Source organism: Panthera leo, chromosome A1 (assembly GCF_018350215.1).
Source record: "Panthera leo isolate Ple1 chromosome A1, P.leo_Ple1_pat1.1, whole genome shotgun sequence".
In the NCBI taxonomy this organism is placed as follows: Eukaryota; Metazoa; Chordata; class Mammalia; order Carnivora; family Felidae; genus Panthera; species Panthera leo.
Window position 1 is genome coordinate 69,070,027 of NC_056679.1, and position 24,707 is coordinate 69,094,733.

The 24,707-nt window shown below is 43.6% G+C and overlaps 1 protein-coding gene across 3 annotated transcripts in view; it reads left to right on the forward strand.

Annotated features, from left to right (window-relative positions):
• Positions 1 to 24,707, forward strand: part of FARP1 (FERM, ARH/RhoGEF and pleckstrin domain protein 1) — a 295,943-nt gene that overhangs the window by 14,592 nt on the left and 256,644 nt on the right. The gene's annotated exons all lie outside the window — the stretch shown is intronic.

Here is a 24,707-nt window from a genome sequence, read left to right on the forward strand (position 1 = left end):
TTGGAGATAATACAGTTGACCCTTTAACAACACGGGTTTGAACTGTGTGGGTCCACTTACACGTAGAGTTTTGTCCATAAATACAGTACTTTAAGTATATTTCCTCTTATGATTTTCTCAGTAACATTTTCTTTTCTCTAGCTTGCTTTATTGTAAGAATACAATACATAACATGACTGACAAAATATGTGTTAGTTGGCTGTTTATGTTATTGGTAAGTCTTCCAGTCAACAGTAGGTGATTAGTGGTTAAGTTTTCGGAGAGTCAAAAGTTATACATCGATTTTTGCCTGTGTGGTCGGTACCCCAACCCCCACGTTGTTCAGCAGTCAACTGTATATAAAAAGGGACTGCCTGGTGATTTATAAAAAGCTCATGACATCGTAGGTATTATTTGTATTATTAAACTATGAAGCTTTAAATCTTAACTGTGCAGGAGGCCAAGAGAAGAGACTCTTAAATATGGAGAACAAACTGAGGGTTCCTGGCGGGGAGGTGGGTGGGTGGAGTGCACTATATGGGTGATGGACATTAAGGAGGGCACTTGTTGGGATGAGCACTGAGGATTATATGTAAGTGATGAATTACTAAATTCTACTCCTGAAACCATTGTTACTCTGTATGTTAAGTCGCTTGGAGTTAAACAAACAAACAAAAAAATCTTAACCGTGCAGAACATATCAACAAAGACAAACGCATTAGGTAATAAAAGCTTTCTTTTAAGAAAAGGTATTGGTCACAGCTCCTTTCACATTTATATTCTACGTATGTTGAAAACTTTTTTCCTTTCCTTTATTTCCCAGTCATTGTGAAATAGTGAAGACCAAATTCATCATCTAGTCTCGCTCTCTGTTTTGTTTGTAGTAATACCCCCAGTGAGAAATCTATTACTAGTGGTCTTACCATGTGTGCTGCAAGGACTCGGAGACCTTTGTGATGAGTTTAGGGCTGTCTGGAGAGCAGGTGTGAAGGATCAGCTCGTTACATCTCTGCCTCTTTGTAGAGTTTTTAGAAAATGCTTACTTGTAAGAGTAATTTAAAAATACATAAATCAGCACGCTTTGACTTTATTGGAATAGTCCAGAAAGCTTTCCTGTTCAAAGTGATCATGATGTGGGATAGCCTACCTGTTTCGCTGTCACCAAAAAGAAGGTGACTGAACGAATTCTGGTGTCTTGGCCTCCTTTTCTGTTCCCACCTCCTTTATTTCACCCTCCCCCTGGACTGCCCCTAAATCCAGCCACAGGAGCCCTCCTGTCTCGCACCCTCTCACCTCCATACCTGCTGATTCCTCAGCTTGGAAGGCAAGGGCTCTCCACCCAGTTCTCCCGTTAGACGTCCACCCAGTCCCTACCCACTCCCTTTCAGAAGCCTTTCTAAGGCTTAGGTCTCCTCCTAGGGGCTCACCTGGACCCTCTGTCTCTACAGTGTGTTTTTTGTCTTCCCCACTCATTTTATTATTGGAGCACTGATTTTTATTGAGCGCTTCTGAGTCTCAGGCTGAGTCCTAAGTGCTTTAGGTATACAGACTCATTTAGTCATCCCAACTGCCCTCATGTTTAATCCCCATTTTATATGAGGAAACTGAAGCACAGAGAGTTAAATGACTTGCTGGAAGGTCATACAGCTTATTGGCAGAGCCAAAGAAGAGGCTCAGGAAGTCTTTCCCCACTTGTGGGAGAGCCCCCTTCTACTGAAGTATTTTTTTAAAAAAATTTTTACATGTTTATTTTTGAGAGAGAGAGAGACAGAGAGTGAGTGGGGGAGTGGCAGGAAGAGAGGGAGACACAGAATCTGAAGCAGGCTCCAGGCTCTGAGCTGTCAGCACACAGCCCGATGCGGGGCTTGAACCCATGAACCATGAGATCATGACGTGAGCTGAAGCTGGACACTTAACCGACTGAGCCACCCAGGCGCCCCTCTACTGAACTATTTTACACCTCTGCATTCCCAGTGCCTAACAAAGTGCTGGGAACTTGGTAGGCGCTCAATAATACTTGCTGATGCTTAACTCTTTTAAGAAGCAAATTTTGTGACATAATTTCTTGTATTTCTTTGTAAAATGTCCCTCTCCTAGCCTTCTGCAGGATGATGGGGTTCTGAGTTTATATCTTATGCTATTCATCAACATTCTTGTGTCTGGTCACTTACCTCTTTTGTAATTATACACTTAGTTTGCTACTTAGGGATGAGCACATATATGTAAACTTCTACGTAAGATCGATCGAGTATCTATCTATCTATCTGTCTATCTATCCGTGTTTATATATACTTATGTGCATTGAGAAAGGTTTTTTTACTCATGATGTTTTTCTTTGGATAGGACTGACATGAGTGGTTTTTTTTTTCCTTTGAACTTTCTGTGCTTTGTAAATTTCCCAGTACTACATTCTTACTGCTTTGATAATTATCCAGTCATGCTATTTAAAATGAGAAAAGTAAACTATTTTTCAGAGATGCGAAGAGAGGAAAAGTTTTAAGAGTTTCTGCTGCACCTTAAGCAGAGCCTGCCCACATATGTGAATGTGTGAGGCATGCTTTGGGCATTACACATCTTCCCCTGTTGTATTATTGAAACCATCTCCCTGAATATTGTGTTCTTCCTAGTGCTTCCAAGGCGCATAACAAAGAAATATAGGTGCTCATGACACTTGGGTGAGAGATGGTGATTGACAGGTGTTTCTTTATTTGTGGTGTGGAAGTTCAAGGTTGTCTGAGGTCTGTGGTCCCGGTCATGGGATGCTTTTATTTTGGAGATAGAATAATTCATAAGGATGAACTCAGACTCTAGACTTTGAGAGTCTGAGAACAGTTATAATAATAATCTCAAGGTCACATACGTAACTCCCAGAGTCAGCATTACCAGGTCCAAAGTCGGTGGTAAGGTTCAATGCCTCTGGCAGCACAACAGTGACCGGGAACAAGTTGCTTCTTCCAGGCTCAAAGGTAGATTAGCAAGGAATGAAGGGAATAAGAAATTGTCCTTGGGGTTTGATTTCCTTTTATTTAAAAATGGCCATGCTTTGTTGTAGGAAGAAAAACTCTTGAGAAACACAGAGGTTGTTTTGTTTTCTAGTCATGCCAGGCTGTTGGGGTATCACCTACCTGCTTGTTTATCCTGAGGAGTTGACCCATGGAGGCGGGGGGGGGGTGTGTTTGGGGGTGAGGTGTGGGGTGAGCACTGCTCTAGGTCTCCATCCCCACCCCTCCCCCACTCTCTTCCTTGCCCCCACCCCCCCACCCCCCACTGATTCAGTGCTGGGGTTGGTCTTCCGTTCTGAAGAGGGAAAGGACAAGAAGAAAAGATTGTCTTCAGGACTAGTAGGGAAACCGCAATAACCTGTCAAATCCATTTCCTGAAAGTTGCTTGAAAGTCTACTGTATGAGCTCTTAGCACACAGGAAACACGTTGTGGCTTCTCCTTGGAGTCCAGGTACGTGGTGTGAGGCTGTAGGACTGCCAGCTTCATACTGGGTCCTGTGCTGGACAGTGGGAGTGGCACTTTGCATTTATTTTTACTTGATCATTTATTCAGTGAGGAAGGTATTATTTCCATTTTACAGAAGAGGAAACTGAGACCTAGATGATTGGGTAACGAGCCCAAGGTCACCCAGCTAGCTAATCGGCCAAATGAGGTTTTCCTAAAGTCCACACTCTTCTAAGTGGCCCAGATTGGGATCTTCCCATAGTACAGCTCTAACTGAGCCCACCAGAACCGGGGTCAGGGCAGATAGATCCTGTGAGTTCAGGGTCAAGTCCTGCCTTTATTTTAAAATTGTGATGTGTTGTTCATTGCAAATTTTTAAAAATTACTTTTGGTTTTTAAAGATAGTCACTAAAGGGATGCCTGGGGACTCAGTCAGTTAAGCGTCTTGACTCTTGATTTTTGGCTCAGGTCATGATCTCAAGGTTTGTGAGTTTCAGCTCCGTTTCGTGGTCTGTGCTGATAGTGTGGAGCCTGCTTGGGATCCTCTCTCTTCTCTCTCTGTCTCTCCCCTGCCTGCTCTGTCTGTCTGTCTGTCTCTCTCTTTCTCTCAAAAGTAAATAAACTTAAAAAAAAAATTCGTCACTGGAGCACCTGGGTGGCTCAATTAGTTAAGCGTCTGGCTTTGGCTCAGGTCATGATCTCATGCTTCGTGAGTTCAAGCCCCGCATCGGGATCTGTGCAGACAGTCTGGAGCCTGCTTGGGATTCTGTGTCTCCCTCTCTCTCTGCCCTCTCCCACTTGCACTCTGTTTCTCTCTTTCTCAAAAATAAACATTAAAAAAATTAAAAAAAACAAAAAAACAGTCACTAAAAATGATCATCTTAATTACTGAGTTGTCTTGGTGCCCCCTTAAATTTTGCACCCACGGTGAGTGCCTCCCTTGCCTCTCCCGAGTTTCGTCTGGACTTAGCAGGCACTTCCGGAGACAGAATGATGACAGCAGCCACCAGAGGATTTCATCATTGTTTCAGCATTGTAATACAAGTTTTTTTTCCTTCAAGGAATTGGGGGGGATGAGTCACAGTCATATTGACATATCTTGGCGTCACCTTTGAAGATGCTGCTCTGCCTCTGATAGACACAGTCGTCGGTACCAGGGGTTACTTATAGCCGTTCAGCTTTGAGAAATTGAAACTCAGGTCTGATGAAAACCTGTTAGAGTCACCAGTGGTGGCTGGTGTTTTGTAGCTGGGTTCTAATGTTTGGGGGTGGGAAGGAGGAGTTCATTTGTCAAACTGAAGCCACATAATAAAGGAGCCGTGGAAGAAGGCTTTCCCTGAATGCTGATGCCAGCCCTCTGGCAGGTGGGTGCTTTTGGCCTCATGTCAGGGTCTGGGGATCACGGGGCTGCACCGTGGGCCAGACTGCTGCATCTTGCCTGCATTGGGTGGCCTGGGTGTCCTGAATAGATCACAAGGCTAGCCTCGTGTATTTCACGTGGGAATTGGCCGTGTTTCATGAAGTCTTTTTTTTTTTTTAAATAAAACATTAAAAAATAACCTTGTTTCTTGTGTGTGTGCTTTTTTTTTTTTAAAGAGAGAACTTGAGCAGGGGAGGGGCAGAGAGAGGGGGACAGAGGATCCAAAGCGGGCTCTGTGCTGACCTCAGAGAGCCCAATGCAGGGTTTGAACTCACCATGAATCCTGACCTGAGCTGAAGTTGGTAGCTTAACCAGCTGAGCCACCCAGATGCCCCCATGAGCCTTTTTTAAATTGCAAAAATAATAGGGGTCATGGTAGAAACTTTGAAAAGTAGTCTGACTAAAACACACACCCAGATTGCTTTCTTCTTTATTTTTGCTTTATTTAGGGTTTTTTTTTTTTGCTTTAATTAAAAAAAACCAAAGTTTTTTAAAGTTTATTTTGAGAGAGAGAGCGAGAGAGAGAGCGCATGCACAAGCAGAAGGAGGGAGCAGCAGAGAGAAGGAGAGACAATCCCAAGCAGGCTCCACACCATCAATGCAGAGCCCGGTGTGGGACTCGATCTTGCAGACTGAGATCATGACCTCAGCTGAGATCAAGAGTCTGACGCTTAACTGACTGCACTACCTAGGTGCCCCCAAAACTTTGCTTTTTAGAGTGGTCTTAGGTTCACAGCAAAATGGAAGAGAAAGTACAGAGGGTTCCTATATATACGCCTTGTCCCCCTGTACCCCTGTTATCAACTTCTAGCATTTTCCTTAATGTTTACTTTTTTTCATATTACATATGTTTTATGAATTTCTCCCCCTCAGTCTTGCTTCAGTAATTGTTAAACTAATATGATTAAGGTAAAAGGTCTTGTGAGGTCATTTCCTGTTGACCTTGCCTCTGAGGAATGTAGCTGAGCTCACAGTGTGGAGGGGGAGGTCCCCAGACCACTTGCTCTTTGAATATTTACCATGTGGATATTTCCCAGAATGTGCTTAGAAGGATTTAGGGGCTATGAAGACTGTCCCTCCTGTGTCTTTTATCATTGTTGTTTTTGTTTTGTTTTTGTTTTTGTTTTTAATGGCATTTGAGGGAGGGGGTCTGGGATCTACTTTCCATTAGAAGCGTTTAGCCTTTCTCATGAGGTAGAAAATAGAACTGTGGCAGGAGTGTTTCCAGAACAGTCTTGAGTGTCAAAGGAAACACCTAACTCTGAAGGATGCTTCTGGCAGTTAATACTCCCGTGGGGCAAGCCTGTCTGACAGCTGGGGGGTCGCAAAGTGGTGTGGGATTTCCAAGAGGGGGATGTGTGAGGAGTGGGAACATGTTTGCCTTCTCGTTGAGGGTGCTCTGGGAAAAGAGCGCCTTTCTCTAGTGAGTAGACGCTGGCTTCTTTTGTTCACTTCTGTGTAACTGCTGCCTAGCACTGGCCATGGCCCATTGTCAGTGGTCATTAAGCTGAATGAAGGAACTGAGACCCCCTTTGGGGCTTCTTGGTAAAATTACCTTGGACCTCTCAAACCTGAGCCGACTGACTTCATCCACTGTTTGGCCCACATGGCTGTAAAAGCCTTGGATTTATAGTCCCAAATTGATAGTACATCTAAATTTATTCATCACCCTGGCCCTCAGACACCTGTTTCTCCTGTAGAGTACCCGCCTTTAGCTTCTGGACTTCATTTCAGGCGCCATCACACCCAGGCCCGGCCCAGTTAGCCTCTTGTGAAGTTAGAGAATCCTTAACAATGTTCTAGGAATGGCTGAGGTGTCTTTTAGCTCAGGAGCTGGGGGATCTGAAAAACAAATGCCCACTTAGGGGAAGAAAGAGCTTACTTCGGGGCCATGATATCCTACTTTAGTGGCTTATAAATTGAATCCTTCTGATTACCCCTCTTTAGGTGAATCCTGAATAAATTACTGGGTTGCTTGACTCTGAGTAATGCTGTTGCTGACAACTCCAATCTCACTTTGAATGAATGGTGCACCTACGAGCATTTGAGATTCTGGGGGAGAGGAGGGGAAAACAAAAAGAATCAGGAAATTGGCATATGGGTATTTTACTTCTATTAATATTTGGCTGTTTGCAGGCTACCTTGGCCATTGTGGGGGGAGTATCGTTTGTTTGAAACACAGAGGCTGGTTGAACATCTGGACTCTGTTTCCCTGACATCCACTGGGCAGCATTTCAGGGAGTCTTGTTTTGAGAATGAAGAGAAGGGCTTTTTAATTTGAGACTGAAGGAGCCAGGAAGTCTGGGGTGCTCTTGGTGGGTTTACGCTGAAATCTCTCAGTTCTTCCTAATTGAACCTCTTGGCTCTTTTGATTTGTGTTTGATTACACAACAGAGCCACACCTCCGTGGCCTTCATTTCACAGGCGTTTTTTTTTTTTGTTTTTTTTTTTTAATTTTTTAACGTTTTATTTATTTTTGAGACAGGGAGAGACAGAGCATGAACACGGGAGGGTCAGAGAGAGAGAGAGGGAGACACAGAATCTGAAACAGGCTCCAGGCTCTGAGCTGTCAGCACAGAGCCCGACGCGGGGCTCGAACTCACGGACCACGAGATCATGACCTGAGCCCAAGTCGGCTGCTTAACTGACTGAGCCACTAAGACGCCCCCACAGGCCGTTTTACCTGCAACTCTGACTCCGGGGGAGGCATGATTAATCTTTTAGAGAGCTGAGATTTTTGCTTCATGTGAAACAAGTGTCCTATTCTTAATAGTTTTAAGAGTTCTATGGCGTTCTTCATCGCTGTTACTTTAGCTTCCTCATCTGTCCTACCTCACATGTACCTTTTTGTGTGAGTGGAAGCCTCTCTCCGTCTCTCTGATGTAGAGCCTGCCTGGCAGGCTGAGAGGTTCCCCAGACAGGACTGTCTGAAGCAAATGACAGGCGTTTTGCTTAATCCTATCATTTATCTTCAAAATGCTATGAAGTTGAGTTTGATTTAAAAATCTTCTTTTGCTCGAGTTTGTGATATCGCTAACAATTGGTAAAATTGTACTGTGATGTGGCAACCGTGTGGCTATTAAAGGAAAGGAAACGTTTTGTGAGGAACCGTTTTAAGGCGAACTGTGACTGTTTTGAAGCGATACCGTGAACATGCACGTGGCCCGTTGTGCCTTGGTTTAAAAAACTTTTTTTAAATGTTTATTTTTGAGAGAGAGAGAGTGCGCACACATGCGAGTGAGCAGGGGAGGAGCAGAGAGAGAGAGGGTGGAAGAGGATTGGAAACAGGCTCTTCGAGAGAACCCAACGTGGGGCTCGAACTCAGGAACTGTGAGATCATTGACCTGAGCCGAAGTCTGACGCTGAACCGACCGAGCCGCCCTAGGTGCCCTGTGCCTTGGTTTTCAATCCCAGTAATTCAGAGTTTATGGCAGTTTGAGCTCGGTCAGGCCAAAGTTTTGTTTTGTTTTGTTTTTGTTTTTTTAAGATTTTACTTTTAAGTAATATCTGCACCCAGTGTGGGGCTTGAACTCCCAACCCCGAGATCAGGAGTTGCAGGCTCTACTGACTAAGCCAGCTAGGTGCCCTGAGGCTGAAGTTTGTTTTAACAGGATGCTATGGGGAAAAGGTTTGTTAATCAAATAGGAAAAATAAAGTTACATAAGTAAAGTTTATTCCCTTTAAGAGAAGAAACTTTTCCGATACTTGGGAAAGAATCATTCATGGTTCTACCCATTAAGACAGGCCCCGTAGGACCTTTTTGTGACAATCCCCCATCATTTAAAAGTAAAACATTCAGAAATGTTTTATGCATAGACATTTAACACAAATGGTCGCGTATACTATGCTGAGTTGTATCTTGTTCGTTTCACTCCATACACTCTGAAGATGATTCCATAGTAATACATACAGATCTGTCTCATTTTTTATTGGCACATAGTAGCCATTTTAGAGGGGTATCTTCAGTTCCCTGTGAAGTTTCCCCGATGATAGACATTTAGGTTGTTTTAGATATTTTGGTCTTATAAACAGTGTTGCAGTGAGGATCCTTGGTGTCTCTGCGAGTATATCTGAAATAGAAATTCCTAGAAGTGGGATGTGTGTCAAAGGTATGTTTGTTTTCAAAATAGATAGATACGGCCATATTGCCCTCCAAGAGTTTATCCCCATTTGTTTGTTTTACTAACTCTTACATAGTGCTTACCATTGCTAGGAACTATTGTTATTGTTAGTAATAGTAACAAATATTAACTGGTTTAATTCTCATAGCAACCCTTAGAGGTAACTCTCATGATTGCGGTTTTATAGATGAGGAAACTGAGGCCACAGAAATGATGTAATCTGCCCTAAGGCCGTGTCCAGTAAGTGGTGAGCCAGGATTTGAACCCAGGCGGTCTGGATCCAGAATCCCCTCTTAACCATGGTGCTTAACTGCCTGTCACAGTGGGGAACCACAGTGATGTCAAATGTTTACATGTTTCCTAACCTGACCACTGAGATGTCAGGCTTTCTTAATTGTCATTCTGCATTTTTCTTACTAATAGTTGAGGCTGGACTTATTTTCACATGTAAACAAGCCATTTGGATTTTCTTTGCTGTCTATCCACGATCTGTTCCTGCCTTTTCCCATTTTTCTAATAGGTTGCAAGTATTTTTCTTGTTGATTAGCAGGAGGTCTTTTGCATATGGAGAAGTTAGTCCTTAGTCAAATGCTTTGTCCTACTTTGTAGTTTCCTTTTTGGCTCTGTACTTTATCAGCCATTTCCTCCATGGTGTCTGGGATCTAGGTTATGTTTAGAGAGATCTTCCTCAATCTGAGAGCATTTAAAAAAAAATCTCATATTAGAACTTTATGGTTTTTTCAAAAAATTTATGTTGGTTTAAAGAGTAGCATGGGATCCAACTTTATTTTTTTCTAATAACAGTCAGTGGTAATGACATGCAGGTATCCAAGAATAAAAAACAAACTCCCAGGAGATTACTATTTGGGGTCATTTTATTGTTATAGTTTCTGCTGTGACTGTTGACAACTGAGCCATGCTGTTAGCCATATGGCTCATGTTTATGCCGTGTTTGTTTGTTTGTTTGTTCCTTTGTGCCCAATTTTGCTTTCCCTGGGGTTAATAATTAGCATTTCCTTTGCCTCATTTTCCATGTACTTAGCAAATTTATTTAAAAACCCTTACCTCTTATCTAAATCTCTTTAATATGTATACAAATTCATCAGATGCTCAGATAGTCTATGTTTTTTCATCAGTGAGATTTGTCTGGAAGTCTCCTGAGCTGCTCTGGTCTGGGCTATGTTGCTTTCTGGCCTGGTCAGCACCCTTCTGTGTCTCCTACAGTTACCCTGGCCCCTGTCTGCCCCTAGCACCTGATACAGGATCTCTGGCCTGGTCAGCATTGGGGATCGCTCCTGGAGTACTCCTGCCTCTCTTCCTGAAATCTGTTTTCTGGAACCTATGTCATTCTGTTTCCATGTTTTCTCTGTCATTCTTGTTGCCTGTTTTCTCTGTCATTGTGTTGAAACTCCTTTCTTAGTATCTGAGGAGACCTCATGGGCTCAGAGAAGATCTGAAAACAGGATGGTGAGGTGGAAGGTTGTTTAGAAGTAGTTAAAGCCTCCAGTGGCACCTGGGTGGCTCAGTTGGTTGAGCATCTGACTCTTGATCTTGGCTCAGGTCATGATCTCTTGGTTTCATGAGTTCGAGCCCCAAATCGGGTTATGCACTGTCAGTGTGGAGCTTGCTTCGGATTCTCTTTCTCCCTCTCCCTCTCTCTCTCTTTACCCTGCTAGAGTGCTCTCTCTCTCTCTCAGAATAAATAAATAAACTTAAAAAAAAAAAAAAAAGGTAGTCAAGCTTCTGGATCCTCTTCCATACTTCCTACTGGGACAGAGGCTTAGCTCTCTGAACCCCTACCTCACCTGTGTTTCTCCTTCCCTCCCCCTCCCAATGTGGTTAAGTACATTAATTCTATGTGTGCATTATTTATTATCACTGCAGGGAGTGTTCATGGCTGAGCCAGATTCTTTCATTTGACTGCTTTCTTTTGTTTTTCCTAGAGATAATTTACTTCTTAAAAACTTGCTTGATTTTCGATGTACCCATGGCTAGTTTCTTCCAGATAACTTCAACAGCCCCGTCAATTTTCTTTCAACTAATTTTTACCCAATTCTGCATGCATTGTATAATCGTTCACCTTTCCCATCTTTTTTTCCTCCAATGTGTACCACTGTGTGCAACACCCCTATCCTAGTACATAGCCATCATTCAGAGACTTTCCTTTATTGTTTTCCTATCCTGGACCCACTCTTCTGGATTCTTTATTCTCTACCTTTATAGTTTATACTCCATTGTTGTGATGGAATACATACTACAGTCACTTTCTCAAAGTTACAAGGAAGCTTTAGAATCTTTGCCTGGAAAAATGCCTTCAATGAATGCTGAGATTTGCTTGATAATTTTACTACACGTGCAATTAAACATTGAAGATATGATCCTTCAAAGTTCGAAGACTTTGGTGCCTTGTCTTCTCGCATCATTTGTATGTGATTTGTTTTCTTTCTCTTTCTCTCTGAAACATTTTAGAAACTTCACCTAATGTCTCAAATTGTGAAGTTTCACAATATTTGGCATATATCTCGGAGGGCCCTTTTAAAATATTTATTTAAAAAAATTTTATTTTAGAGAAAGAGGGAAAGGGAGAGCACAAGCAGGGGAGAGGGTCAAAGGGGGGGAGGGAGGGAGGGAGGGAGGGAGGGAGAGAGAGAGAGAGAGAGAGAGAGAGAGAGAGAGAGAGAGAGAGAATCTCAAGCAGGCTCAGTGTGGAGCCTGACACAGGGCTCGATCCCACGACAGCCCTGAGATCGTGGCCTGAGCCGAAATCAAGAGTTGGATGCTCAACCGACTGAGCTACCCAGGTGCCCCTTAAATTATTTTGCTGGACATTTGCTTTTCTTTTAAGTCTGAAACCCTTGTCTATCAGTCTGGAACATTTCTTGGAATAAAAAAAAAAATAATTTGGGGCGCCTGGGTGGCGCAGTCGGTTGAGCGTCCGACTTCAGCCAGGTCACGATCTCGCGGTCCGTGAGTTCGAGCCCCGCGTCGGGCTCTGGGCTGATGGCTCGGAGCCTGGAGCCTGTTTCCGATTCTGTGTCTCCCTCTCTCACTGCCCCTCCCCCGTTCATGCTCTGTCTCTCTCTGTCCCAAAAATAAATAAAAAACGTTGAAAAAAAATTAAAAAAAAAAAAAAATAATTTCTTTTAATTCTCTTTTTTTGTAACTCCTATTATTTAAGGATTAGACCTTATGGAAGATTGCCTACTTTTTGAATTTCCATCTGCTTATTTTTTTTGCTCTATTTTCTATGGAATTTCTTTAAATTAACCTTTCAGCTAACTATAGAAACAAAAATTTCAGTTATCCGTATTATTAATTTTCAAGAGCTGTAGGCCTGTTTTTATAGCATCTCTTCCTATATTTTGAGACATGATGTTCTCTCTGGGGATCTTCATTCTAGATTTAAAAACATTTTCCTCTGCTCCCTGTAAAGTCTGCATGTTTTCAGAAGGCTTTTTTCCTCCTCTGCATTTTGGTCCAGACTTTCATTTTGTAAGCTTTCCTTAAATGTTTGCTGATCCTTGGCTGTTTATTAAGAGCAGATACTAAGAATAAGGTACAAAAAATCAGATCTGAATCTCTGCGTACGTGGATGGGGCTTGTCGATTGTTGATTTTTCTTTAAAGCGATGAAGCAGAAATTGGTCTTTTTTGTTGGATGAAACCCTCAAATGTCAGTATGTGTGTTCCTTCAGATTCTTCGGAGAATAATTCCTCCAGCTTTGCCTGGAATAAGGCTGGGATAGGCTAAGAGTAATCTGGAAGCAGGATGGAGGAAGGGGACTATGTGTCCTATGGGGGTGGTGAGTAGATGTTTCCTCAATGCCCACCAACTCTGGCTGCGTTTTCAGCCCAGAATCACATCTCTCTTTTTCATTGTGCCTGTTACTACTTTGAGTTTCTGATCTCCCCGATTCGATTTCATTGGATCATAAGCCTTTTAATTGGCGGTTGGGGCAGATGGAGGAGGGGACTTAGGGCCCCAAGGTCCACCCTTTTTGCATCTGGCCTGCACCCTCTGTTCCAGCCTGCCCCTCAGCCTCCCTTCCAGAGGGGCCTCCCAGGGGCTTTGGGAGGGAATTGGCCTATTTGTTAGAACCCCTCGTAGCATCACTTAGGGCCATCATCAGTTACTTCTCTGCTTTCCATTGTCCAAAAGTCCGCTGAATGTCTTGTCTGCTCTTGTCTTTGCTGCGTATCGTTTTGTCCTTTTGAACAGATATGTTTGCTGTGATTTTGGTGGATCTTTGATGGCAGAAGTAATACAGGCAAGGCGGTTTATCTGCCATGTTCAACCGAAAGTTTGTTTTGCCAAGGGGCAAAAATTTACTGTAGAAGCACTAAAAATCCCAGCCCTAAATTGTTAAGAAAATTATGTCACATTTTCACTTACCACGGGTGCAGATTTAGTCCAATGCATGTGGGTCCGTCTAAGAATTGATATAATTTCTTAGATGATAGGTTTGTCCTGCAAACACAGAAGTGCCCCTGCCCACGTCCACACCCTCACTCGGGTTTTTCTCTCATTTCCTCACCTTCACACAGGAACTGAAGCTCAGTCTGTCTTAGAGGTTTGTTTTTTGTGTTTTGTGTTTTGTTTTGTTTTGTGTTGTTTTAAATCTCTTGGCCACAGGTGTTTTCACTCACTCCGGGGTGGGGGGGGGGGGGGCCGGGGCGGGGTGTGCCAGCCTCAGTGAGTTTAGTAATTCTCTTCTGGATGGAACAAAGAGAAGGTGTCCCTGATGGCAATCCTGCTGTGCTTTTTCTGGTTTGTGCTGTTCTGTCGGGTGGGGTGGGGAGAAGTAGGAGAATTCCGGTTCTGATGAGCCACGAATGAGACATTTCTGAGCAGGAATCCAGCAGATAGATGCCAGGCTATTGATCTGAGTTTGGCTGCTGAGGGGGGTCTTGGTGGCCGTGGGGATGAAGGAAGGGATGGGAAGGAGGGAAAAACTGGCAGAATAAGCCAGACTCTGAAAATAGGGTGTCATGGGGGTTGGCACGGTGGGACTCAGCTCAGACAGCTACTTTACCAGTGCCACCAAGCAGTTATGTGACCCCCTTGGAATTTCCCCATGACCTCACCTCCCCGGGGGTTGCAGCCAAAAGAATGAGAATCACAGGCTGCCCCTAGCGGAGTTCCCAAAGAGACCCACAAATCCGACAGTTCAGCGTAAAGGAGCAAAGAGAAATTACCCGTGAGTCCGTGACCTGCTCATGTTCTGGGTTTGTTTTAGACCTTGGACAAGTGCGATAATTTCCATGTTTTTTTTTGTGGTTTTTGTTGTTGTTGTTGTTGTTGTTGTTGTTGTTGTTGTTGTTTTTGGAAATGGAGAAGCTGGAGCTTGAAGGAAGTGAGCTAATAACCAGATTTTCAACACAATGCTGGCTTTTGCATTTCTTTGTATTTTGTCAGGCCCTTGACATTCGTTTAAAGAAAAAAAATTCTTTCTCCTTGAACATCTGTGCAAAATCAGATAGGGTGGAGGGTTTAGAGCCCAGGGAGAGTATGGGGTAATTTAGCATGTTCCTGAAAGCTGCAGAGATCACAGGTCCACTCTGTTATAGCACCATGGCACCAACCCAGTAGCCAAGGCAGGCCGGCAAATTGTGCCAAAAAGATGCATTTGTAATCACATTTTGAAAAACGTGCAGTAGATTAGTGGGGAAATAGGCATTCTGGCCGTGGTTAAGGATAGCTGTCACTCAGGTTTCTAGCTCCGGTGTTGGGTGTGCACATCAAAAAAAAGCAAACTCAATTCCCTAAATCAGCTTGGCACACAGCCCCTTCCAAATTCATCATCATTTCTTAGCATTATAGCCTGTGCATCGCTGTGAGCCAGGAAATCTCATGTGTAATTAGGTCATTTGTTCTTGAGAGTTCTGTCCTTGCAAAGAAGGAGAGGAATTTTCATGGGCCGTTGGCATAAGTAAAAAAGTCAGCCGTTCCACGGTTCGCTCAAATTTCAGGTGGTACTTACGAAAATTCCTTCTTAAAGAATTTTGTAGATTTCAGGATATCAATTGACCTGGGTAAAATTTCTTCAGGTTTTGATTTTCATTTACTCTAGGTTTTTGCCTCTCAGCCTGCAGTCTTTGGAATCCTAAGGGGTTTGCATCTGTGGATTGCAGGTTTGTGAGGTATTTTCAGGATTTCAGAACGCCAACCAGCAGAATCGCACAGGGGCCTGGAGTGGGAGTAGGGGTGGGAGGCGGGCCATCTCATTAAGTCCTTGCAAATTAACAAATTAACAGAAGCATCAGGGCTGTTGGGCTTGGCCAGATCTTTCTCATCGGGGTGCGGAAACATGCAGTCTCCTGCTGGTCACAAGGACTTACTGACCATTCGTTCATCACAGGTGTCTTTAAGCATGATGGGGAAGTGTTGCAGTCTGGCACATGTGTTCTCTTGATCAAGGGGTTGGGGTTGGGGAGTGGTGTGGTGGGAAACAAGTGTCAGGGTCCCTGATCCAGAGAGAAGTGACCGCAGTCCTAGCTGAAGGCCACCTGTCCCCGTGCTACTCTGTTCACTCCCCAGGTAAGATGTTTGCCAGTAAGATGGTTGATGGGGGAGTGTTCTCATCCCTGTTTGCAGTTATTTAAGCAAAACCCAGGCACCCACCATGGCTGTGGTCTCAGAGAGTGGTGAGACAGAAAAGGTCTGCACTGCTGGGGGATGGGTGGGTTCTACTGGAGTCCTGGCTGCTTCCTTTCTTTCTAACTCCGAAGTGTTTATTAATGAAATATATTTGAGGGGCGCCTGGCTGGCTCAGTCGGTTGAGCGTCCGACTTCGGCTCAGGTCATGATCTCACGGTTCGTGGGTTTGAGCCCCGCGTCGGGCTGTCTGCTATCAGCACAAAGCCTGCTTCGGACCCTCTGTCTCCTTTTCTCTCTCTGTCCCTCCCCAACTGGTGCACTCTCTCTCTCTCCCTCAAAAATAGAAGGAAAACATTAAAAATATATATATTAGGGGCACTTGGGTGGCTCAGTTGAGTGGCAGCCTGTTCTTGATTTCGGCTCAGGTCATGATCTCATGGTTCATGAGTTCAAGCCCCACATCAGGCTCCATGCTGACAGCGTGGAGCCTGCTTGGGATTCTCTCTCCCTCTCTCTCTGTTCCTCCTCTACTGTGCTTGCTGTCTCTCTCTTTCAAAGTAAATAAATAAACTTAAAAAACTTAAAAAAAATATATATCTATATTAGAAATACACAGACTAGAAGGAAATTGACCAAAACGTTAACAACTTTTGCTTGCCAGCTGCACGCTGGTTACCAAATTTAGCAACATTTTGCGGTGAGAGCTTTTCTGCTTTAATTTTGAAAAATGGTCAATAGCGAGGTTTGTTGTGTCAGTTTAAAGTGGGATGGAACATACGTATTTTTGGTGTGCGTCGAAATGTGGGCAAGGGTTGATGACTCAGAGCACTTGATGAAGGTCACGGGGTGTGAGGCTAGCACACCTGAGGAGCCCTCCACACACAGGCGAGGTGCTGTGGCCAAAAGCCCGGTGAGAGCTGCAAGGAAAACCCCCGAGCAGAAGCTTAGGCTTTCTGCTTATCGCTGCCCGAAAGTTTCCTGTTTCTTCTTTTGTGCAGATTCCAAATGTTTCTGGAAAGCTTGAAAGTGAATAAAACAGCCCTTTGACAGAACTGACAGACACTGAGGGGTCTGGGGGGCAGGGGGGAACCCAGTGAGTCATTGTACAGAAGCACTGTGTTGTTAGCTTTGGCAAAGACAGTTCTTAGAGAAAGCTCTGTGAAGTGACTTGCTTTTATGGGGCACGTGAACCCTCTGCCTTGTCTCCCATCCGATTGCCACCCCCCCCACCCTTGAATAATAATAACCAACAAACACTTCTAGAGAACATACTCTATGTCAGGCACGGTCCTGAGCACTTTACATATATCGCTCTCTCAATATAACACTGAGAGGTAGATGCCATTACACGTGAGGAAACTGAGGCACAGAGAGGTCAAGCAGTATACACAAAGTCACACAGCTGTAATTGGTAGAGGCATGATTTGAACCCAGGCTGTGCTCTCTCTACACCACTCCCTTGCCTTTGACTGGGCACCAGTGGGGATGGGTGCATGGGTTCGTGGTTAAGTTTAGGTAGAAGGCTCTGCTGAAGCTCTCTCTGTAGCAGGTGTTGGACAGCTTGGTTTAATTGAATTTTTGCTAACCAACCAGTCTTTATTGAGGCACCTGAAGGCCATTCACAAACAGGAAGTGTAACATTGGTTCTGTCTTCAAGGAATTCAAGGCCAAAGTTGAGATGTGAGATACACGGCTATGAACATTTATATATTATAAGGCATAGTTCTTCACAAGGAACTCTGTGTCGGCACGTTTGTATCTGTCTTCGGAAAAAATAAGTTGCCATCTTAAGGGAAAGCTGGAAATATACCCAAGTTCCAGTTGCTGGAGCTGTCCTCCCTCTCTAATCTCCTTCAACTGGCTCCTCCTAGCCTGTGAACAAGATTTAAGCCTTGGCGATCTTAAAAAACAAAAGTGAGCTAAAAAAATCTCCTTCCCGAACCTTTCCTTCTACTGATGTGTTCGCGCCCTCTTAGATGGATTCTTGGAAGAATCCTTTTCGCTTGTGGCTTAATTTCCTCAGTTCCAACATGTTCTGGCAAGGCTTCCAATGGGATCACTCCCCTGCAGTAGTGCTTATTTTGTTTTAATGTTTTAGTCTCTTTTTTTAAAAGTTTATTGGTTTTGAGAGAGAGTGCGTGCACACACACAAGTGGGGGAGGGGCAGAGAAGGAGACACAGAATCCCAAGCAGTCTCTGTGCCTTCAGTGCAGAGCCCAGTGTGGGGCTCGAACTCATGAACCATGAGAACATGGCCTGAGCCAAGATGCACAGCCAGACATTTAACTGACTAAACCACCCAGGCACCCCAGTAATGCTTATTCTACAACGTATACTCTTTAAAGATTTAAAAGTAATACATGCTTACTGCAGAAAACATGTCTGCACAACAAAACCCACAAAAAAAAACCCCGACTGTAACTTGTAAGAAATTACCATAACTTGTAAGAAATTAGCACTGACCTTATGCCACCTTTCCTCCCCTTAGCTGCAAATGTTTCTCAATTACGAATTTTAATAATGCAAAGGATTGTAGCATTTATATTCTACCCTAATATCCCAGTTTCTCGTAACTCTTTTATTTAGTGCTTATCACCAGTCTTCTTACTGTGGCTTTGATGTTCCTGAGGTTTTGTTTTTCGTTTTGATTCATTCTGGGTTGGCAGGATTGCACGGTCGGAGTGTTTTATTTAAAGAAGTCCTCGTGGGGACTGTGTTCCCTGAGTTCTTTGCTGCTTTGAGAGTGGCTGTTTCTTGCCTTTATATTTGAAGGATGATTTGGCTGAGTATCAAGTTCTTGGGTCACATGTTCTTGCCCTCAGAATTTCAGGTGTCGCTCTTCATTTTTTTTTTTTTTTTTTTTTCTGGCATTGGGTATTTCTGGAGGAGGAAGCTAAGGCCAGGGTAGTGTTTCTTCTCTCTTACACGGGATTGGTTTTTTCCTCAACGGACAGGCCTGTGGGATCTTTCATTCTTTTTAGAGCTTAGAGCTTTACTAGCCCATCTGAACATTGGTTGTTTTAGGTCACTTTCCTGGGATTTTCTGTACCACAGACAGTATCTGTAGATCCCAGATCTGTTTTTGCATCACAAAATTTTCTTCCATTAGATCTGTTAATATTTCTGCACATATTTTGAACAGTCTTCACTTTTTAAGAACTGTAGTTGCTGTGTTCTCTCTCTTTTGTTTTCCAAATCTAACGTCTGTTCTTGTCATCATTTATGTATCTTTTTTTTCCATTTAATTGTGAGTAATTTCTTCAAGTTTGCTCCCTGTGTCTCTTTGTGTTTTCTGAAGCTTGCTTTGTTTTATTGTTGCAGCTGAGTGGCTCCTTTTCTGTAATTTTTTCCTAATCTGCTTTTTCTGCTCTATCAGTTTGCCTAAAATCTCTTAGATAAGTGATAGTCATTTTTTGGAAGCTTCCTATCTAGTTTCTGAGACCCTTTTTAAAATGTTTATTATTTATTTTTGAGAGAGAGAGGGAGAGAGAGAGCAGGGGTGAGGGGCAGAGAGAGAGAGAGGGAGACACAGAACCCAAAGCAGGTTCCAGGGTCTGAGCTGTCAGCACAGAGCCTGACGTGGGGCTTGATCCCATGAACCGTGAGATCACAACCTGAGCTGAGGTTGAATGGAGCCCCCTTTTAGATTGACCATTTTATTGTTGGTATTTTTCAGATAGTGGAGGGATGTTTTTTTCTGAACTCTGAGTCTGTTACCTTTGTTGATTTTCATGGCCACACCATGGGCGTTCAACCTGTGCATTCAGAAAGGGCCCTGCACTTGGGTTAATGATCTGCTGCTTGTGTCTTGAAATTCTTAATTTTGGAACAAGGGGCCCTGTATTTTCATACTGTAGCCACTCCTGTTGATTATTTGTTTTTAAGTTTTATTTTTATTTATTTTGAGAGAGAGAGAGAGAGAACCAGCAGGGGAGGGGCAGGGAGAGGGAGACAGAGGATCTGAAGTGGGCTCTGCTGTGACAGCAGAGAGCCCATTGCAGGGCTTGAACTCCTGAACCAACCATGAGATCATGACCTGAGCTGAAGTCAGACGCTCAACCAACTGACCCACCCAGACACCCCTCCTGTTGGTTATTTTTACCTGGGTTTTGCCTGGGTTCCTACTCGACGATTCCTCATTTTTGAATGAGGCTGGGCTGTTTGCGAAAGACACTGATGTGTAGGGTATGTTGAAGGTCAGAAGGTTGGGGTCGGGTGTATTGTAAAATATCCACTCCTATTCGTTACATCCACTTTGTTTTTGTTTTGTTTTGTTTTGTTTTTTTACGATTCCTTTTACATCTACCTTGAGAATAATCTTCCTTCAGTTTTAACAAGTATTTTAATGTGTCATTTTAAAGTTATATCCTATATAATAGGGGTGTGGGAGATTATATGATAAGTGGGACTTTTTTTATGCTATTAGAATCTAAAAGCAGTTTATAAAACAGTGTGTGGTGTGATCCTGTTTTTTACTTTTTAAAAACTGTACATTAAAGGGGCACCTGGGTGGCTCAGTCGGTTAAGCATCCGACTTCGGCTCAGGTCATAACCTCATGGTTTGTGCGTTCGAGCCACGCGTCGGGCTCTGTGCTGATGGCTCAGAGCCTGGAACCTGCTTCGGATTCTGTGTCTCCCCTCTCTCTCTGCTCCTCCCCCACTTGCGCTCTGTCTCTCTCTCTCAAAAATAAACAAACGTTCAAAAAAAAAATTTAAAAATGGTGCATTAAAATGTTGAACGGGAAAATACCAAAATGTTGTTGTCCAGATTTCTAAAGTCCATTACTACTCTTGCTGTGGTGATCACGGGGAGTGGTAGCCGGCTCTGCGTCCTTTCCAGTATCTCAGTAATAATCTCAAATAGGAATTTGTGAGAAACAATCTTTTCTGAAGGATTGTTTCAGTTACCCTACTTACTCTGCTTTTGTGGATTTGAATTCATTCTTAGTTTTTGGTTAACACAAACAGTTGGTCATCTTCAAGCCGATGACTGTTTTTTAAGGTCCCTGATTTTGGCGATGAGGTACTTTGAATGGGGAAGAACTAGTTTAACAACCACTTCTCTTGAAAAACGAAAACGACACTCTCATTCATAGTGTTCACGGATTCCCGTGGCGCAAATATTCCCACCATGGCTGATTGCAGGCTCCTGACGTGACGTCCTTGAACACAGAATGAGAAGGGGCTTTGCAGTAGCAAAAATATTACTGTCCTATAATATCCTCACTATACGGATACACTAGGCAAAAGTAACCTCGAGTATAGAGAACAGTAAAAATGTAGGAAAATAATTAGGAAGTGATGACCTTTGAGTATTTATTACTTTTGTTTCCAATATACTTTAAGTGTAAGCGTATATAATTTATTTTTTAATGATGTCTTTTTAACAACTGGCTGGTAGAAATTCCCAGACATTTAACAATGGCTCTCACAAGCCGATACAAACTGGCTCCAGCCTACTACTGGAAAGAACAAGTAAAGAAAGTAAAGGGGCACCTCGCTGCGACTCTTGATATGGCGGTTGTGAGTTCGAGCCCATGTTGGGGATAGAGATTACTTAAAAATAAAATCTTAAAAAAAAAAAAGCATTCAGGCATTGGGGTTAATCTGATTCCTTCAGGTGCTGTTTTTTTTGTTTGTTCGTTTTATTTTTTTAACGTTTATTCATTTTTGAGAGAGAGAGAGAGAGACAGAATCTGAAGCAGGCTCCAGACTGAGCTGTCAGCACAGAGCCCGATGCAGGGCTCGAACCCACGAATTGTGAGACCGTGACCTGAGCCGAAGTCAGATGCTTAACTGACTGAGCCACCCAGGTGCCCCCAGGTGCTAGATCTAGAATTTTATTCTGATTTTCGTCTAGATTTTGATCTAGAATTTTATTCTGGCATGACTTGCTTTTTCGCTTGAGGTTGCATTCGATCAGGATACCAGTAGAAGATGGGAGGTAATCCGGTACTGTGCTCCAAGTGTGTAATTTCTTGGCCTTTGGAATAGGATGGTACTTTCTTGGTGGACACCATTCTTGGCATATCATCCTTTAGGAGACTTTTTTTATTTTTCCTAAATATAACGCACTGTCAAGTTAGCTAACATGCAGTCTGTACAGTGTGCTCTAGGTTTTGGGAGTAGCTTCATCCCAGATGACTTTGATTTTCTGAAATTTATGCATTCATCTTTTACCGTTGTGTTGGTAAAACATACGTAACATAAAATTTACCGTATTAACCATTTTCGAGCGTATGGTTCAGTGGCATTAAATACACTGACATTGTTGTACAGCCATCACTGCCATGCATTTCCAGAACTTTTTCATCTTCTCAACTGACATTCTGCATCCGGAAGCAGTAACTCCCCCCTTATCCCTGCCCCAGCCTCTGGCAACTTCCATTCTGCTTTCTGCCTCTGTGAATTTACCTCTTCTAGATACGTCGTCTAAGAGGAGTCATGCACTATTTGTCCGTTTGCGTCTGGCTTATTTCAGCGAGCATAATGTCTTCAGGGTTCATCCGTGCTGTTGCATGTGTCAGAGTCTCTTCTTCTTAAGGCTGAGTGACGTGGAGCTGCACGTACATGTCTCGTTTTGTTTGTCCGCTCGTCTGTTGGTGGACACTTGGGTTGCCTCTGCCTTTTGGCGATCGTGAATAACGCTGCAACGAACCTGGACGTACAACTATCTGGTCGGAGCCCTGCTTTCGCTTCTTTCGGATATATACCCAAAAGTGGAGTCGCTGGATTGTATGGTAATTCTTTAATTTTTTGAGGTACTGCCATACTCTTTTATACTGCTCGTTCATTGGTGTTTTTGACCTGGAAATCAGTATGCCTTCCCCAAACGATCGCATTCTTGTCGATTGTGTCCCTTCCCAAGCAGATAGCGTATCTTTCTATGAGTTTATCTTTTGTGATGGTGTTCTGTTAACACATCATATATTTGAATGTCTCAGTGTGATGTGATAGCCCAATTAAATGTAAAGATAGTATCATAACATAAAGCATAATATGCTGAGTGCCAGAAGAGAAATACAATATGTTCTGAGTGCTCACATGGAGAGGAACAGGAAAAATTTTGTGGAGGATGTGGCATTTTGGATAATCTTTGGTAAAGGAATAAAATCTGGCCAGGTGGAGTTTTGGAAAAGGAGGTAAGGAAAGGGGGCTATGTGTCTTGAAGAGAGAGAGAGCTAAAGTATGGAAAGGTAGGTTTGGGTCACCATAAGGGACCTTCGATGTGATGCTAAATAATTTATTCAGTTTTATAGGTAACGAAGAGCCATGAAAAGCTTTCATTAGGAATTCCGTAACGGAATTGCAGTTGAGTTGAAAACATTCTAAAATATTTTGTTTTTGTTTTTTTTACATTTACTTATTTTTGAGAGACAGAGAGAGAGAGAGTGTGAGCAGGGGCGGGCAGAGAGGGAGGGAGACACAGAATCCGAAGCAGGCTCCAGGCTCCGAGCTGTCAGCACAGAGCCCAACGCGGGGCTTGAACCCACAAACTGTGAGATCATGACCTAAGCCAAAGTCGGATGCTTAACAGACTGAGCCACCCAGGCGCCCCAGAGTTGAAAACATTCTGATCTGGGCGGTCAGATGGATTACCTCGTGGAGCTGGAGATTGTATTAGCAAAAGCCATTTGGCTGTTGAACTAATCTAGCTGAAAGGTCTTATGGGGAAATGGAAAGTTAGTTCTCTTATTTCTATTTTCCTCTTGCTGAGGTAATGTCCATGACCAGAGTTTTGTTCAGTTTCGTCTGTCGCCTTTTTACTTTTATTTACATTATTCTATTAAATATGACATATTAGTCTATACACTGAACATTCTTTAGGGAGTCCATCAAATCATTGAGATGATTAGTTGTGACTTGAGAAAAGTCAAATAAAAATCCTGAGGGGAAAAGTGTGGAAATGTGGTATTTCAAGCTGTGAGGGCAAATCTTCTCCAGGCTCCAAAGTTCCTCCCAGTGGGTGCAGTGTGTGTTCTATTGAACATGAGTTGGCAGGATTACCAACTTGAACTTGGCCGTTGGTCATCCTTCAGGGTGTGGGCTCTTCTGGCGAGGCTGACCTTTCATGTTTTGGCAGCACCCAGGAGGGGTCTGCAGCAGTTCCTGTAAGAACGAAGCGTCATCAATGTTTGTTGAGTGAATGGAGTTTCAAGAATGAACAGCAAGGACAGTACCTTAAAGGTTTATAGTAATGTCCTGGTGCCTTGGGTACTCCCTAGACTGTCCAAGTTTACCTGGGGGCCCGATGTGGGCCTCACTGTGGCCATGAGGAAAGAGAGGCCTGAGCTGGCCACAGTTAATGCCCTTTGAAGGTCCTCCTTTCCTAGAGATGAGTTCCCTAGTCTTCTTCCTTCAAAGTGGTGTGCGGTCTTAAACAGGAGGTCTTGTCCTGGATATCCAAAATACACAAGTGGGCCGGGACTGATTTCTTTAATTGGCGTTGACTTTACACGTGGTGGGGAAAAGCGTTGGTCTCTTGCATCAGGATGTTTTTCAGGTCGAAACTCCAGGTTGGCTGTAAAATGATATGGCCTGTGGACATTTGCCAGCCTTGTCGGGGTCAGACTACCACCGGCTTCCCAGCATTGTGCAACACCCCCCCCCCCCCCCCCCCCCCCCCCCCCCCGGGGCGGTAGAGAGCACTTCTACCTGTTGTGTGATGCAGGGCCACTTACCATTGTGTTCCCAGAGAGTGACCATACTTGGTGGTCTGCTGGATGCTGGCTGATGGAGGAGTGATCATTACCTGGGGAAGATTTAGGTGGTAGGGTGGCCAATGCATGAACTCATGCCGTCTGAAGGGTTTGAAGTAGATTGGCAGCCGAGGCAGGCTTCTTAAGGTTATGATTGTCAGGAAAATGAGTATTTTTTTTTTTTAATTACCAAACAGTAGGGGCTCCTGGGTGGCTCAGTCGGTTGAGCGTCCGACTTCAGCTCAGGTCATGATCTCACAGTCTGTGAGTTCGATCCCTGGGTCCAGCTCTGTGCTGACAGCTCAGAGCCTGGAGCCTGCTTGGGATTCTGTGTCTCCCTCTCTCTCTGCCTCTCCGCCGCTCATGCTCTGCCTTTTCTCTGTCAAAAATAAACAAACATTAAAAAAAATTAAAAAAAATAAATTACAAAATGGTACAAGAAAG